Source organism: Micropterus dolomieu, linkage group LG20 (genome assembly GCF_021292245.1).
Source record: "Micropterus dolomieu isolate WLL.071019.BEF.003 ecotype Adirondacks linkage group LG20, ASM2129224v1, whole genome shotgun sequence".
Taxonomy (NCBI): domain Eukaryota; kingdom Metazoa; phylum Chordata; class Actinopteri; order Centrarchiformes; family Centrarchidae; genus Micropterus; species Micropterus dolomieu.
Genome location: NC_060169.1, coordinates 16,516,858 through 16,527,913, shown reverse-complemented (window position 1 = coordinate 16,527,913; position 11,056 = coordinate 16,516,858). Strand labels below are relative to the sequence as shown.

At 40.6% G+C, this 11,056-nt stretch overlaps 1 protein-coding gene across 15 annotated transcripts in view; it reads left to right on the top strand.

The window, feature by feature from the left end:
• The window catches only part of tjp1a (tight junction protein 1a), a 109,212-nt gene that overhangs the window by 65,582 nt on the left and 32,574 nt on the right, over positions 1-11,056 (top strand). The window contains exon 2 of one of the 15 annotated variants that reach the window (XM_046032544.1): positions 4,443-4,508. The exons of the other annotated variants lie outside the window; for them this stretch is intronic. The gene's annotated coding sequence lies outside the window, so the exon portion shown is untranslated. The remainder of the gene's footprint in view (positions 1-4,442; positions 4,509-11,056) is intronic. 15 annotated transcript variants of the gene reach the window in all.

Sequence of the window (11,056 nt, the reverse complement as noted above, 5' to 3'; positions counted from 1 at the left end):
CTTATCTCCCCCCCCCCCCCCTCCCTGTCTCTCATATCTTGGGGGAATGGTAATTTTGCTGCCAGTTACGTGCTGGGAAAATGGCTGCTCCAACAGTAACTCATTAATTCACTATAGATTCTGCCCCACAACATGCCTATTGTAGCAAAGTCCTCAGAAGTTTTGGGAATGCCATTGAGTGGGCTTGGCCTCTTGTTTTATGGTGCCATGTAACTCTGCAGACTATGAGTTGTGGTTCAGAGTTGCGTAGTTTGAAAATATGTTGTGCAACTTGAAATTTGAAAGGAATTTCGTTTTTACTTCTGTGTCGAATATTCCAGCTGCCTTCTCCAAGCTTATGTTTCAGCATTCAAAAGCTGCTCTTATTACCATAATCATGTACAGTCTTTGATGTTGCATAGTGGCAGACGAGACTCTCTACATTTGTCCTTTCTGGTAGTAGCTAATTTCAGTCATCCTGTGTGTACTGTGGAAATGTTGGCAGGCTGAAAGACCTCTTGCTCAATCACCCCTTTGTTTTGTGTGTGTGCCTGCTTACCCATTTGGTACAGTGAGTCTCATTACTGTCAAACTGAGCCTTACTGTAAATTATTTGATTTTAGTGATTTTATATTTAAACACCAAGAAAAAACAACAATTTGGAGCCAACCATGGATGCCACATAATCAGGATCAAGGGCTACACAGGTGTTGAAGTATTGTTTTGATTGTTAAATCTAATTTTGGGACAAAATGAACTAAATGTGATTGTGAAATGTGATTAAAAACATCTCATTTCATATATATAGTTTATAATTGACATAGATTCCGGACTTCTGTTCAAGACTGTGGGTTAATTGCTTGGTTAAACTTCTGGTGAGATGTCAGTAGTTGTTATAGCTAATCAGTTGAATTATACGGGATTCAATAACGACTATATTTAGGGGCGTAAGAGATTCATGATGTTGGTAATTCAATAAGTTAACTTAATAAAACTTATCTCGTGACAAAATGTATCACAACACATCGTGACATATGGCTTGTGTTAATCGTAGGCAGACATAATTATCATTAGCGGACCATGAATCTTTTTAGCTCGCATTCACAGTCTGACACTTGTCACTGAAACATTCACTTAATACTTTAAACACTCTTATACTGATAATAAAGTGTCACCGACTATATACATAGTCACTTTATGTGGTGTTTTCTGACTTTCAGTGTGTGCTTATTGTCAGTTAGACAAAATGAAACAGAGGGAGACTGAAGCAGAAAGATCCAGAGTGTGAGGCGAGGAAAGGGTGACGGACACTGTTTGGAATGAGAAACAGACATGGTGAGAGAGTTGGGCCTTGTCTCCTTATCTGCACAGTGTTTGTGTGTGTGTGTGTGTGTGTGTTATGGGAGCAGTAGGGTGGGAATACTGATAGTTGCGTGCACAGTGATTGGCTGAATCCAACGGTTCCAGTGCTGGATGTGGTTATCGTTCTCAATGCCTTGGTTTACAGTTTGTTACCACAGGCACAAAAACAAAGTTCAAGTGTAGTGTTTTGTGAAAACACAAGTGTATCACCTATTAGGCCATTTACCCCAGGCATTAAAATGTGTTTTTGGTGATTGCTTGACCTCATGATAATACAGCTTTAAATGCACCCAAGACACACTGAGGACGGATTGTGATCTGATCGGCCAAACCACCTCCGGAGGTGGTCAGAGGCACATTGTGACCACAGTGAACACGAGCGTAAATGCAGATTTGTTGTCTTCTGTGTTCTGCAAATAAAATCAGAAGTTTGACAGAGCATGCAGGCAGTGTGTCAACACACTTACAGAGAGGTGTTTGTTGAATGTGCTCATGTTTTTGGTGAACTGAAAACTGCCCCTATCCATTAGTGAACGTGAATTCATACGCTTTTGAGTTAAAAGTCAATACAAACTACACTTCACTTTCACTTTGTCTCCGAGCTATTACATCGGAGCTCTTTTGAACAGAGAGGAAAACATGGGTGTATAATCCAAAAGAAATCAGTGGAAAGTTATCTTAAAGTCTATAGTTATAGAGCATTTTTTGGACGCGTTCAGAGGAGAGCAGGATGTGACGTTCAGTTATTTGAGCTAGACAGAGTGATCTGATCTCAATCAGATCTCAATGTGGACACTGGAGACACACATTAATACCAGGTGTTTGTAATCAGGTTAAAATCACACCCAGATAGCCAGGTGTAAATGGCCCATTTGTGTCCTCCTTGTAGCTTTCATATCAGCCCACAGATGTACTGATACCAATAAACGAACAAAAGTGTGATAAGCCAATAAATGCTGATAACAGTGGCCGTTCGCTGTATCCCACGACTTTCTATTCAACCAAATGTTACCCCTTTTTTAGGATCTTGAATTTGATTTAATTATTATTGGAAGGAGGATAATAATTATAGTTTCACAAGATGACAGATCACAGTAAGTAGACCAATGCTCTTGCTTTAGATAGGTTATTGGACGCCAGTTTTCCAGCCTTTGACCTTTCCCCCCTCCACCTGCACACCCCCAAAAGGAAAAAAAAAAAGAAAACTGTTCCTTTTAACAAATCATCTTCCAGCCCTTAAATACAAATATCACTGTAGAGAGGGGACCCTCTATTCCCAACAGTTAGAACCGCTGTCTTTAGAGTTTATTTGAAACTTTAAAGATTGAGAGAAATCCATAGGGTGAACTAAACTAACCTGGAAGGATTGTGGAAAGTCAGAATCCCACCAGAAGTTACTACTCTCCTCTCTGACCTCAACACTGCCTGTCTCTCTAGGCAGAGAACAATTTGTGTGGTTGAGCTCAGATGACTTTGCTGCGGGATAAGCTGCACATGAGATACTAGCCTAGCTCTGTGTCTGGGTCAGTGGACAGCAGTGAACAGCCCGCTGCACATCAGCTCTGTGGAGCTGCACTGTGGTCAGTGAAAATAATCAGAGCCTGCCCTGCACCTGACCCAGAGGCTTCAGTGAAGCCCTTAGTTTATTCAAGTGGAAATGCATAATCTTTATGAAATTAACCTTTAATTTTACAATATATCAGAAGTTAGTACAATATATATGTGTGTATATATAAAAATCAGCAGGCTCCTGAGTCAACCATTTTCAAAACGCAAGTCAACAAACCACACGGGGTGCCACGATTTTCATTCTAAACCGAAAATCTATCGAAATGATTCAATCATTTTTATTTTAACCTTCTCTACCCCTTGCACGTGACAAAGATAACACAGTTTAGCTAACTAGTAGCCTGCAGCTGCTTTTTTTTTTCAAGACGCCAATGGCCACTGCCAGAGTCATACACGACGGAGAAACAACAGAACTGGAAAATCCTGCTACCTTGAACTCACCGCTGTCGCAACATTTTGCCTTCCCCGTGAGTTATGTCAAGGACGAACACGTCGTTGACAGAAAAAGTAGGCTGTGCTACACGCGGGTGCCATATGCCACCTCAGGCAACACAACAAATATGGCAGGACATCTTCAAAGGCATCGTGAACAAATATTAATAAATTTTACTGGAAAAAGAACCTCACGGACAAAGTCAGCTCTTCCATCCTTCTAAACCTGGTGGAAACTGGTGAAACCTTCTGCCTTCTCTTTTTATTTTTTTTGTTTAACAGTTTGTTCCCAGTTGACTCGTAAAAAAAATTATTGTTATTGCGTTTTAAAATAAGTTCTTTAAATTTGACCACATGGCATTAGTGTGTTATGTTCCAAAAATCTTGTACTTGATATTTACAAATCAACACTCTGTGGTCTAATAATTGCTTAGCCGTCAGTGCTGAAAAGAAAATGTTCAGATCAAATCACATCACGGATTTGGAGAATTGTGAGACCCCTAACACTGTGTACAGTGTGGATTTTTATGAACGACTAACCATAATACATGAAGTAGTTTTTGCTAATTAATCTCCTTATGAATAACTGCCATGAACCAGGAATGCACTGATCCTTTTTCTTTTCCAGGTATAGCGGTGCTTTTTTTACATCTCACTCTGTGGAACTGATTTTGATCAGTAATTCCTCAATGGATGCTTTGTTTGTATTAATTGATTGATTGAGCTAGTTTTATGCATGGACATTAACTTCCTAACAAAATTTAAATGGCGTATGTACTAATCTTACCCAGTGGGACGACGTATTTGCACTATGTGGACCAGCTATCAACTTGTCTCGCAAGAGTCTCTGTGCTTCAGGGGTAACTTTTGGTTTTTGGTTTGTGTGTGGGACAGTGAAACGTCACACCAGGTTTTGAATCTTTTGCACTAGTTTGACACTTCACAAAGTTCTTGGGGTGGCGATTAAAGCAAGTTAATTGCAACACAATCACAGTAAATACCTGGAGTTGTCAGTGGCAGATTTTAAAACCACAATTTCATCCTACTGTCTCTGGAAGTATATTCTCTCCACAAAGTGACAGAATCACATGTGGTTACAGGTTTGACTAAACCCAGACAGATTCTTCATCCACTAGCTGACAGGCAGCTACAACAGGCAGACAAAGGTATGTGTAAAACCCATGCGGTAAGAAACATGCTGGCGGACATGACAGTATTCTCAGTTCTCCATCCATCCATTTTTCTATCTATTTCACTCTTGTCTGCTTTCATGAAACAGTAGCAGTAGACTTCAGCAGGAAGCATGGCTCAGATTAACGTTTTAATCCAAAAGCCTGGATTATAGGTTTTGTATTTTATTCCTACTCTCACTATTCTAGCAGTGACTCTGTTTTCAGTCAGAGGGGTGTGTGCGTGTGTGTCCTGCACGATGTGTTGAGGAGAGTCCTGATGGGGGAGTTTTCAGGGAGCTGTGTGACAGCACAGAGCTGCACTTTGAGACTAATTAACTCAAGCATATTTGAGCATGTCAGCACAACAGCACATCATTGCTGACTGAGGCTCTGCATCATCATCCTCATCATCATCATCTGCCTATTGGCTACTTGCCCTCATCTGCACACCCATGTGTCTCTCCTCCCATCACAGTCACAACCTGCCCTAAAAATGGCCACTACCTAATTCATCCGTTTGGTACTGAAGGTGACAGGCAGATATTTTGTTGAGTTTGTTATAGGGCTGGGCGATGTGGCCAAAATCTTCACTGTTGTTATAATTAAGAAATGTTTTAAAAATAACCACACTGGAATGTACTGCACATTGGATTATTTTCTTCTTTTTTACACAATAATTTACACATTAATCTGAAAGACAGAATGTAAAGGTTTACATTCTGTGGGGTTACATGTGCGGGTGTGTCTCTAATTATGTGTTGTTTGAGGAAGAGTAGTAAGCGGGGGGAGAGACTTTTAACATGGATACAAATACCCCAGTGACTGAGAGGGCTGCTGTTTCAAGGTGGTGGGTTCAGAGTTGCCAGTCTAAATGTTGATCCTAAAATGTTAGCCTAAACTGTTTTACCCTCTCCTTTTTTCTCCTCTTTGTCTTGCATCTACCCAGGATTTGCAGTGTTATGACCTCTCTGCCTGACACCAGAACGACATGATAATTCTATTTGTGTGCAATAAAGGGCTGTATTCCTTCATTTACTCCAGGTTGTACATGTGCTAAGAAGGTAAAAAAAAAGGAACAAGAGTGTGGCCTTGGTGCATTTGAATTGAAACAGATGAATCGACCACATGCCCTCTGCAATAAGATTTTCTTTAGGTTGCAGCACATAAGATGGGGTGAGCTAAAACTAGGAGGAATTTTCAATAGTGCCCAAAGGGATTTCTCTGGAAGCCGAAGTTATTTCCTGCAAACAGGAAATAGTGTTTTCCTGTGGGTGCTGTGGCTGCTCTTACTTACATCCTCCCCGAGGCTATCAGAGAAGAGCAGGCACACTGACCTAAAGTTTTGTCAGGATTTTACCTCACACTTGTCGTCATCTCTAGACGCTGCTGCTAGCCCATTGCTCAGTATTTCTCTCTATACCGCGGAAAAATCGGATGTGAATAAAAGATTGTTCTCTCTCAGTAGCACAAATGGCAGTCCTCGCCTATTAGTTCTTTATTCTTTACTTGTCCCACACTTTTATCCTGTGTGTTTTTGACAAAAACTGCATCATTTTCTTTTTGATACGCCCACCGTGTGAAGCATTCCTGTGGTTCAGATGAAGCGAATTTAAATGAAGGGAGGAGGTGAGTAATGGATTCCTGGACAACAGTTTCATTGGTGAAGCACTGATAAAGACTTGTTTTCTGCTTCTTCTAAACCTCCTCTCAGCTCATGATATTACTCATAAGATGACCTCAGTGTCACCTGCTGCTTTGTCAATTTCCCTTTTAGTTTAATTGTATTAGAAAAGAAAACAAAAGTTAGTTAGGTGGTGTATTTTGCTGCACATGCCTCTGTGCTTAACTATTATTGTGTACTCACGCCTCCAACCTGGGTATGTGACACAAGTCCACATGTTTGTGGGTGTTTCTGGCTGAATGCTTCTATTTTCCAAAAGTTCAGGGATGCTCATCAGCTGACTTTTCATTTGGTTGCAGAATGGATGGGCTTACTGTACACAGTACACTGTAAGAAGATCCTGCTTGTGTGTACTTATGTAGAGTCTATGTGAATGTGTTTGACTATAGAGACAGAGAGGCATGCGTTGAAGACTTGCATGCTTGACCTGACCCTATTTATCATAGCTTTCTGCAGCAGGTTATTATTGTCCATTTCATCACTCATTTTTCCAGTCAGTTCATCAGTATGGCACAAAGAACTGGATTAGTCTCTGCCTTTGAAGAGCCTGAACGTTATCATCTGTACTGAACTGTGTGTTTTGGTGGGCCAGGCAGGGCCAAGCCAGGCTGGATGTAGCTTGAACAAAGAGGCCCTGTAGTGTTAGATCATGGCGTGTGTGTGTGTGTGTGTGTGTGTGTGTGGAGTTGGTGGCTGCTCTTTGTTTCCCAGCCCTGGGCCTTGCTGGCCAGAGCTCAAGCCTGACTAATATGGATGTATAAATACACTAGGCTGCCGTCAGTTTGTGCAACATCAAGCGCACCATTGTTTCACACAACTCTGACTTCAGAGATAAACCTCATCCTTTGTTCCTCATCAGTATTTTTATTTAAATTTTTTTACTCCAGGAAATGAGACACACTTGTGTTTATGTATGTTTTGGGCCCACATGTTATGTGATCTTTGCTTTTGCATGATCTAAAATGTTCCTGTAACAAAATACACGAGATAACCAAATTACCGTTTGACACTGAGCTACAGCTGGTGAGATCTTTTCCACAGAAAATTCCTGTTTTTGGATTTTTTTTTTTTTTATGAAAGACGAGACGACATTATCCTCCGTCATCCACCACATCTCTTTTTAATTAGGGATTCAAGCAGTGAAGCTGCTAGAGCCCTATTGGTTTTCTTCTTTCTTCTTTTTCTCCGCTAAAAGTGTTAGGGCAGCAAAAACTGCTGTATGAAAGACGGACGGTTTTGCCAATCGACCTGAAACTTTGGCAGGATCATCCACGGATGTCGCTGAGTGAGTTATCAAAAGAATTTTGATACGTCAATCTCTTTTTTTTTTTTTTTTTCTTAATGTACAATTCTACATAAATGTCTGTAAGTCTAAATTGGCTTAAAGTGGCTATATGTAAGTTTTTGATTTTAATAAATCAAATTTCCATTGCCTTATTGTCAATGGCCTCAAAACTCACTTAGAAATGAAGCACACGCCCATTTTCTCCATTGCTTGCATCAGCCACTATTCTGCTTTTAATTTGTGGTCTCCGGTTCGGATTCAGCTCCCGAGCCTCTCTCGTACTACGGCGACAACACGGCAGCTAACGACATACAGTCCTATGTTAGGCTATGTTAGCTCGGACCTGCCGCTGTTTGCTTTGTAACGTTCAGTTTAGATTTATTGCCTTTTACCGATACTCAAGTACACCGCTTCTCCACCTCTCAGTCGCTGTATCTAACATGACCCACATAATATACAACACAGAAGAAGAGCCATCCACTGACACTACAGTAAATTTACTTACTGCGGTCTTATTATTATAAAGTGTGACACAGTCACGTTATAATATTCAGCCCAGCTCACTACCCGTTTCATTATCATCCAATACATTTAGCTGTGCTCACACTGCTGAGCCACCTGTGAAAGAAACACAGATGATAATAAAGATAGTTACTGAAAGCAGCAGGCGAGCTAATGATGTAGCACGTCGGCTAAATGCAGTAAATTCATACAAAATTCGGTTTGTATGATCTAGGGTCACTACTCAGTTGATGCATAAAATTTGGTGGGCAGGGCTTATTACAACAAATGTAAATTTCTAGACATTTCTCATTTCAAACTTCAAAAAAATCTAAGAAAATCAACCGTATGTCCTAGAGAGCTGAAATGGTTTCAGCACATCCACTGATATGTGACAAATGTTTGCCTCACTGCAACCTATGGTCAATTCAAAAGTCAGTCACTCTATATTTTTCAGAATATGTTAATTCAGTTAACATCTATATCTCCACAAGTCTTTTTTCATACGCTACCAAAATCAACACCGACATTCTCTAGATGGCCGATATCAAGTGTTTCAAAGGGTTTTTAGATTGGTCAAACGTTGAGTCTGCGGTGATATTCACTATCTTGTTATAACTTGTACAGTATGCACAACATATTCTTTTTTTTTTTCTCAGTTTTGAATACAATGTCACCAAAATAATTGACAGGGTTCAAATCCCCAGGTGCCCAAGTCTGACAATGGCGGTGTTCAGATGATTGTGAGTCTAAAGCTGATGATACACAGGGCAACTTTTTGAGCAATGTGGTTGGGCATTCGTGCTAATGGCAAGTCCGACTATGTTTTGAACGGATAGCGGCGGGGCAGGGTGGCTGGCGGAGTGGTGGGGGAAGGGATTTACGGTCGTAATGTTTACTCATTACCATTGACGGCAATGTTGCCCTGCACGATTGCTCTAAAAGTTGCTCTGTGTATCATCAGCTTAAGTTCTCTGTCTTATTTGGATTCCGTGACACTTTCTTCTTTTTCTCTGCTAAAAAGTGTTTGTGCAGCTTAAACTTTAAAACTTGGAAACACAAAATGTTGCAGGTGCGTTGACATGTCACCCAAGGTACATATGACACCAGGGCTCGACAATAACGGTGGCCCGATGGCCCAGGGCCAGTAAAATGTAACGTCAGGACAGTTGAACTAGCAAAAATATTAGAATAAAAAAAAAAATGAAACTCAACATCCTAAAGTTGTTTTGCAGCTCTTGGCGCGCACTGATGTCCAATCCAGAGTTGCAGTTGCGTGACGAGAGGTTGTCAAATGTTATTTCTCTAATCTCAATCATGCGGCAACCTCTGGGTCAAAAGTGAAACTATGCACACGGAACTTATAGCTGCATCCAGCAGGGGGCGAGTTCCATTAGAAATAATGGTAAAACGTTGCTACTTCTCAGCTGATTTATTACCTCAGTAAACACTTTATAGTCTCAGTCGCTAGTTTCAAGTCTTCTTCAACACAGCCTGATGTTCATTTATTATATTATGGTCCTATTTATGGGAAAATAGACAATAATGCAGCGTATGCTTTTGGACGGGACTACCTTGTGATTGACAGGTTGCTACCATGGCAACCTGTTCATCAGGATAGAGGCCACTCGTGTCTGCTGCTCTGTGTACATTTTTCATAAATGGCTGTCAGCAGGAGAGAGAGCACGTCATGTTTGAGTCTGTTAGTATGTTTTGTTTTAAAAGTAAATTGTTTTGTTAACCTTTTTTTATTTTTCTCTTGTTCTCTGTTACTGTCTGCCTTCTACCCTGATTATACCTCACACTCAATCAGCCAGCCTGTTAATCATCACTACACATTGCAGTGATTAATTACTATAATAATCTCATCTGAGAGATATTCTAAGCAGCCCATGAAACAGACAGGTTGTCTTGTTTTAACCATCTTGGCTGTCACCAGTTTACCAGTGTTCATCAGTAGAGGATCTGCTTTTATGGATAAAAATAGCCTGCGTGAATTAATAGCCAATAACCAAACTATCTCTCAAACTGTCTTGGTTGTAATGTATATCTGTCAAGGGCAGCTCACAAGTTGAAGATAACTACACATATTCCTTTGCACCATTGAAAATGTTTGTGATATCGTTATGATCCATTTAATTTATTAAAACCAAATCAAGCAACAGAGTGAGTTTAAATACATTCTTTTCAGCCCAATTAATATGATTTGCGACTGCAATCTGCAGTATATTTGACATAAAATCTCTGTTTATCTAATACAGTGCCCACTCAGACGTTAAATAGAAATATAATTAAGGCCAGGATATTAATCTGTAAGTCTCCTGTCACTCTTATGACTTATACCTAACCCATGTCCTCTTACTTGATGTGTACGCCCTTATAGCTCATATGCTATATGCTGTAAGCCCTCCGTTGCAAAGATTATGGTCAGTGTTTGGGTGTGTGGGCTTGGGAGTGTAGGACTTGGGTGGGGTTGTTTTTTTGTTTTTTTTTTTGTTTTAGAGGGTTTAGCTTTGGTGGAGTATGTTTTACAGAAAGTCCTTTTCATTGTCTTATCTTGCTTTTAGGTTTATATCTATTTTAATGGATAGCGTTAATTTGTGCATGTTTGAGACCTGAAGAGACTGTATAAAGCCCACAGCCTTGCTATCTTCTTCCTCCTCTACCTGCATATCAGCGAAACCCACAGTTCAAGGACAAGATCACCTGCCTGCCTGACCACCCTGTCACATGACCACAGCATGCTGTTGTTTCTCATGGTGTCTGCCTCGACTGCTGGGTGAATGAATGGATGAACGGATGAATGAATATATCACAAAACACTTTAGAGGAATGGATGTGTTTGGGAATGTTGGGGGGAGCCGTGGTTAAATGGGTCAGGTCCCTTCACACAATAGTGGCATTACTGTGGGAGTGGTGCGGGGGGGGGGGGGATACTGAGGGTGAACACCCAAGCCTTCTGTGCCAATTATGGACATAAATAACATCCAGACAGAGCTGCCATGGAAATTAGGGTCAAATGGTTAACTGTGTATTCAAGAGGTTCAGGCCAACTGAACTGAACAGAGGAAAAGA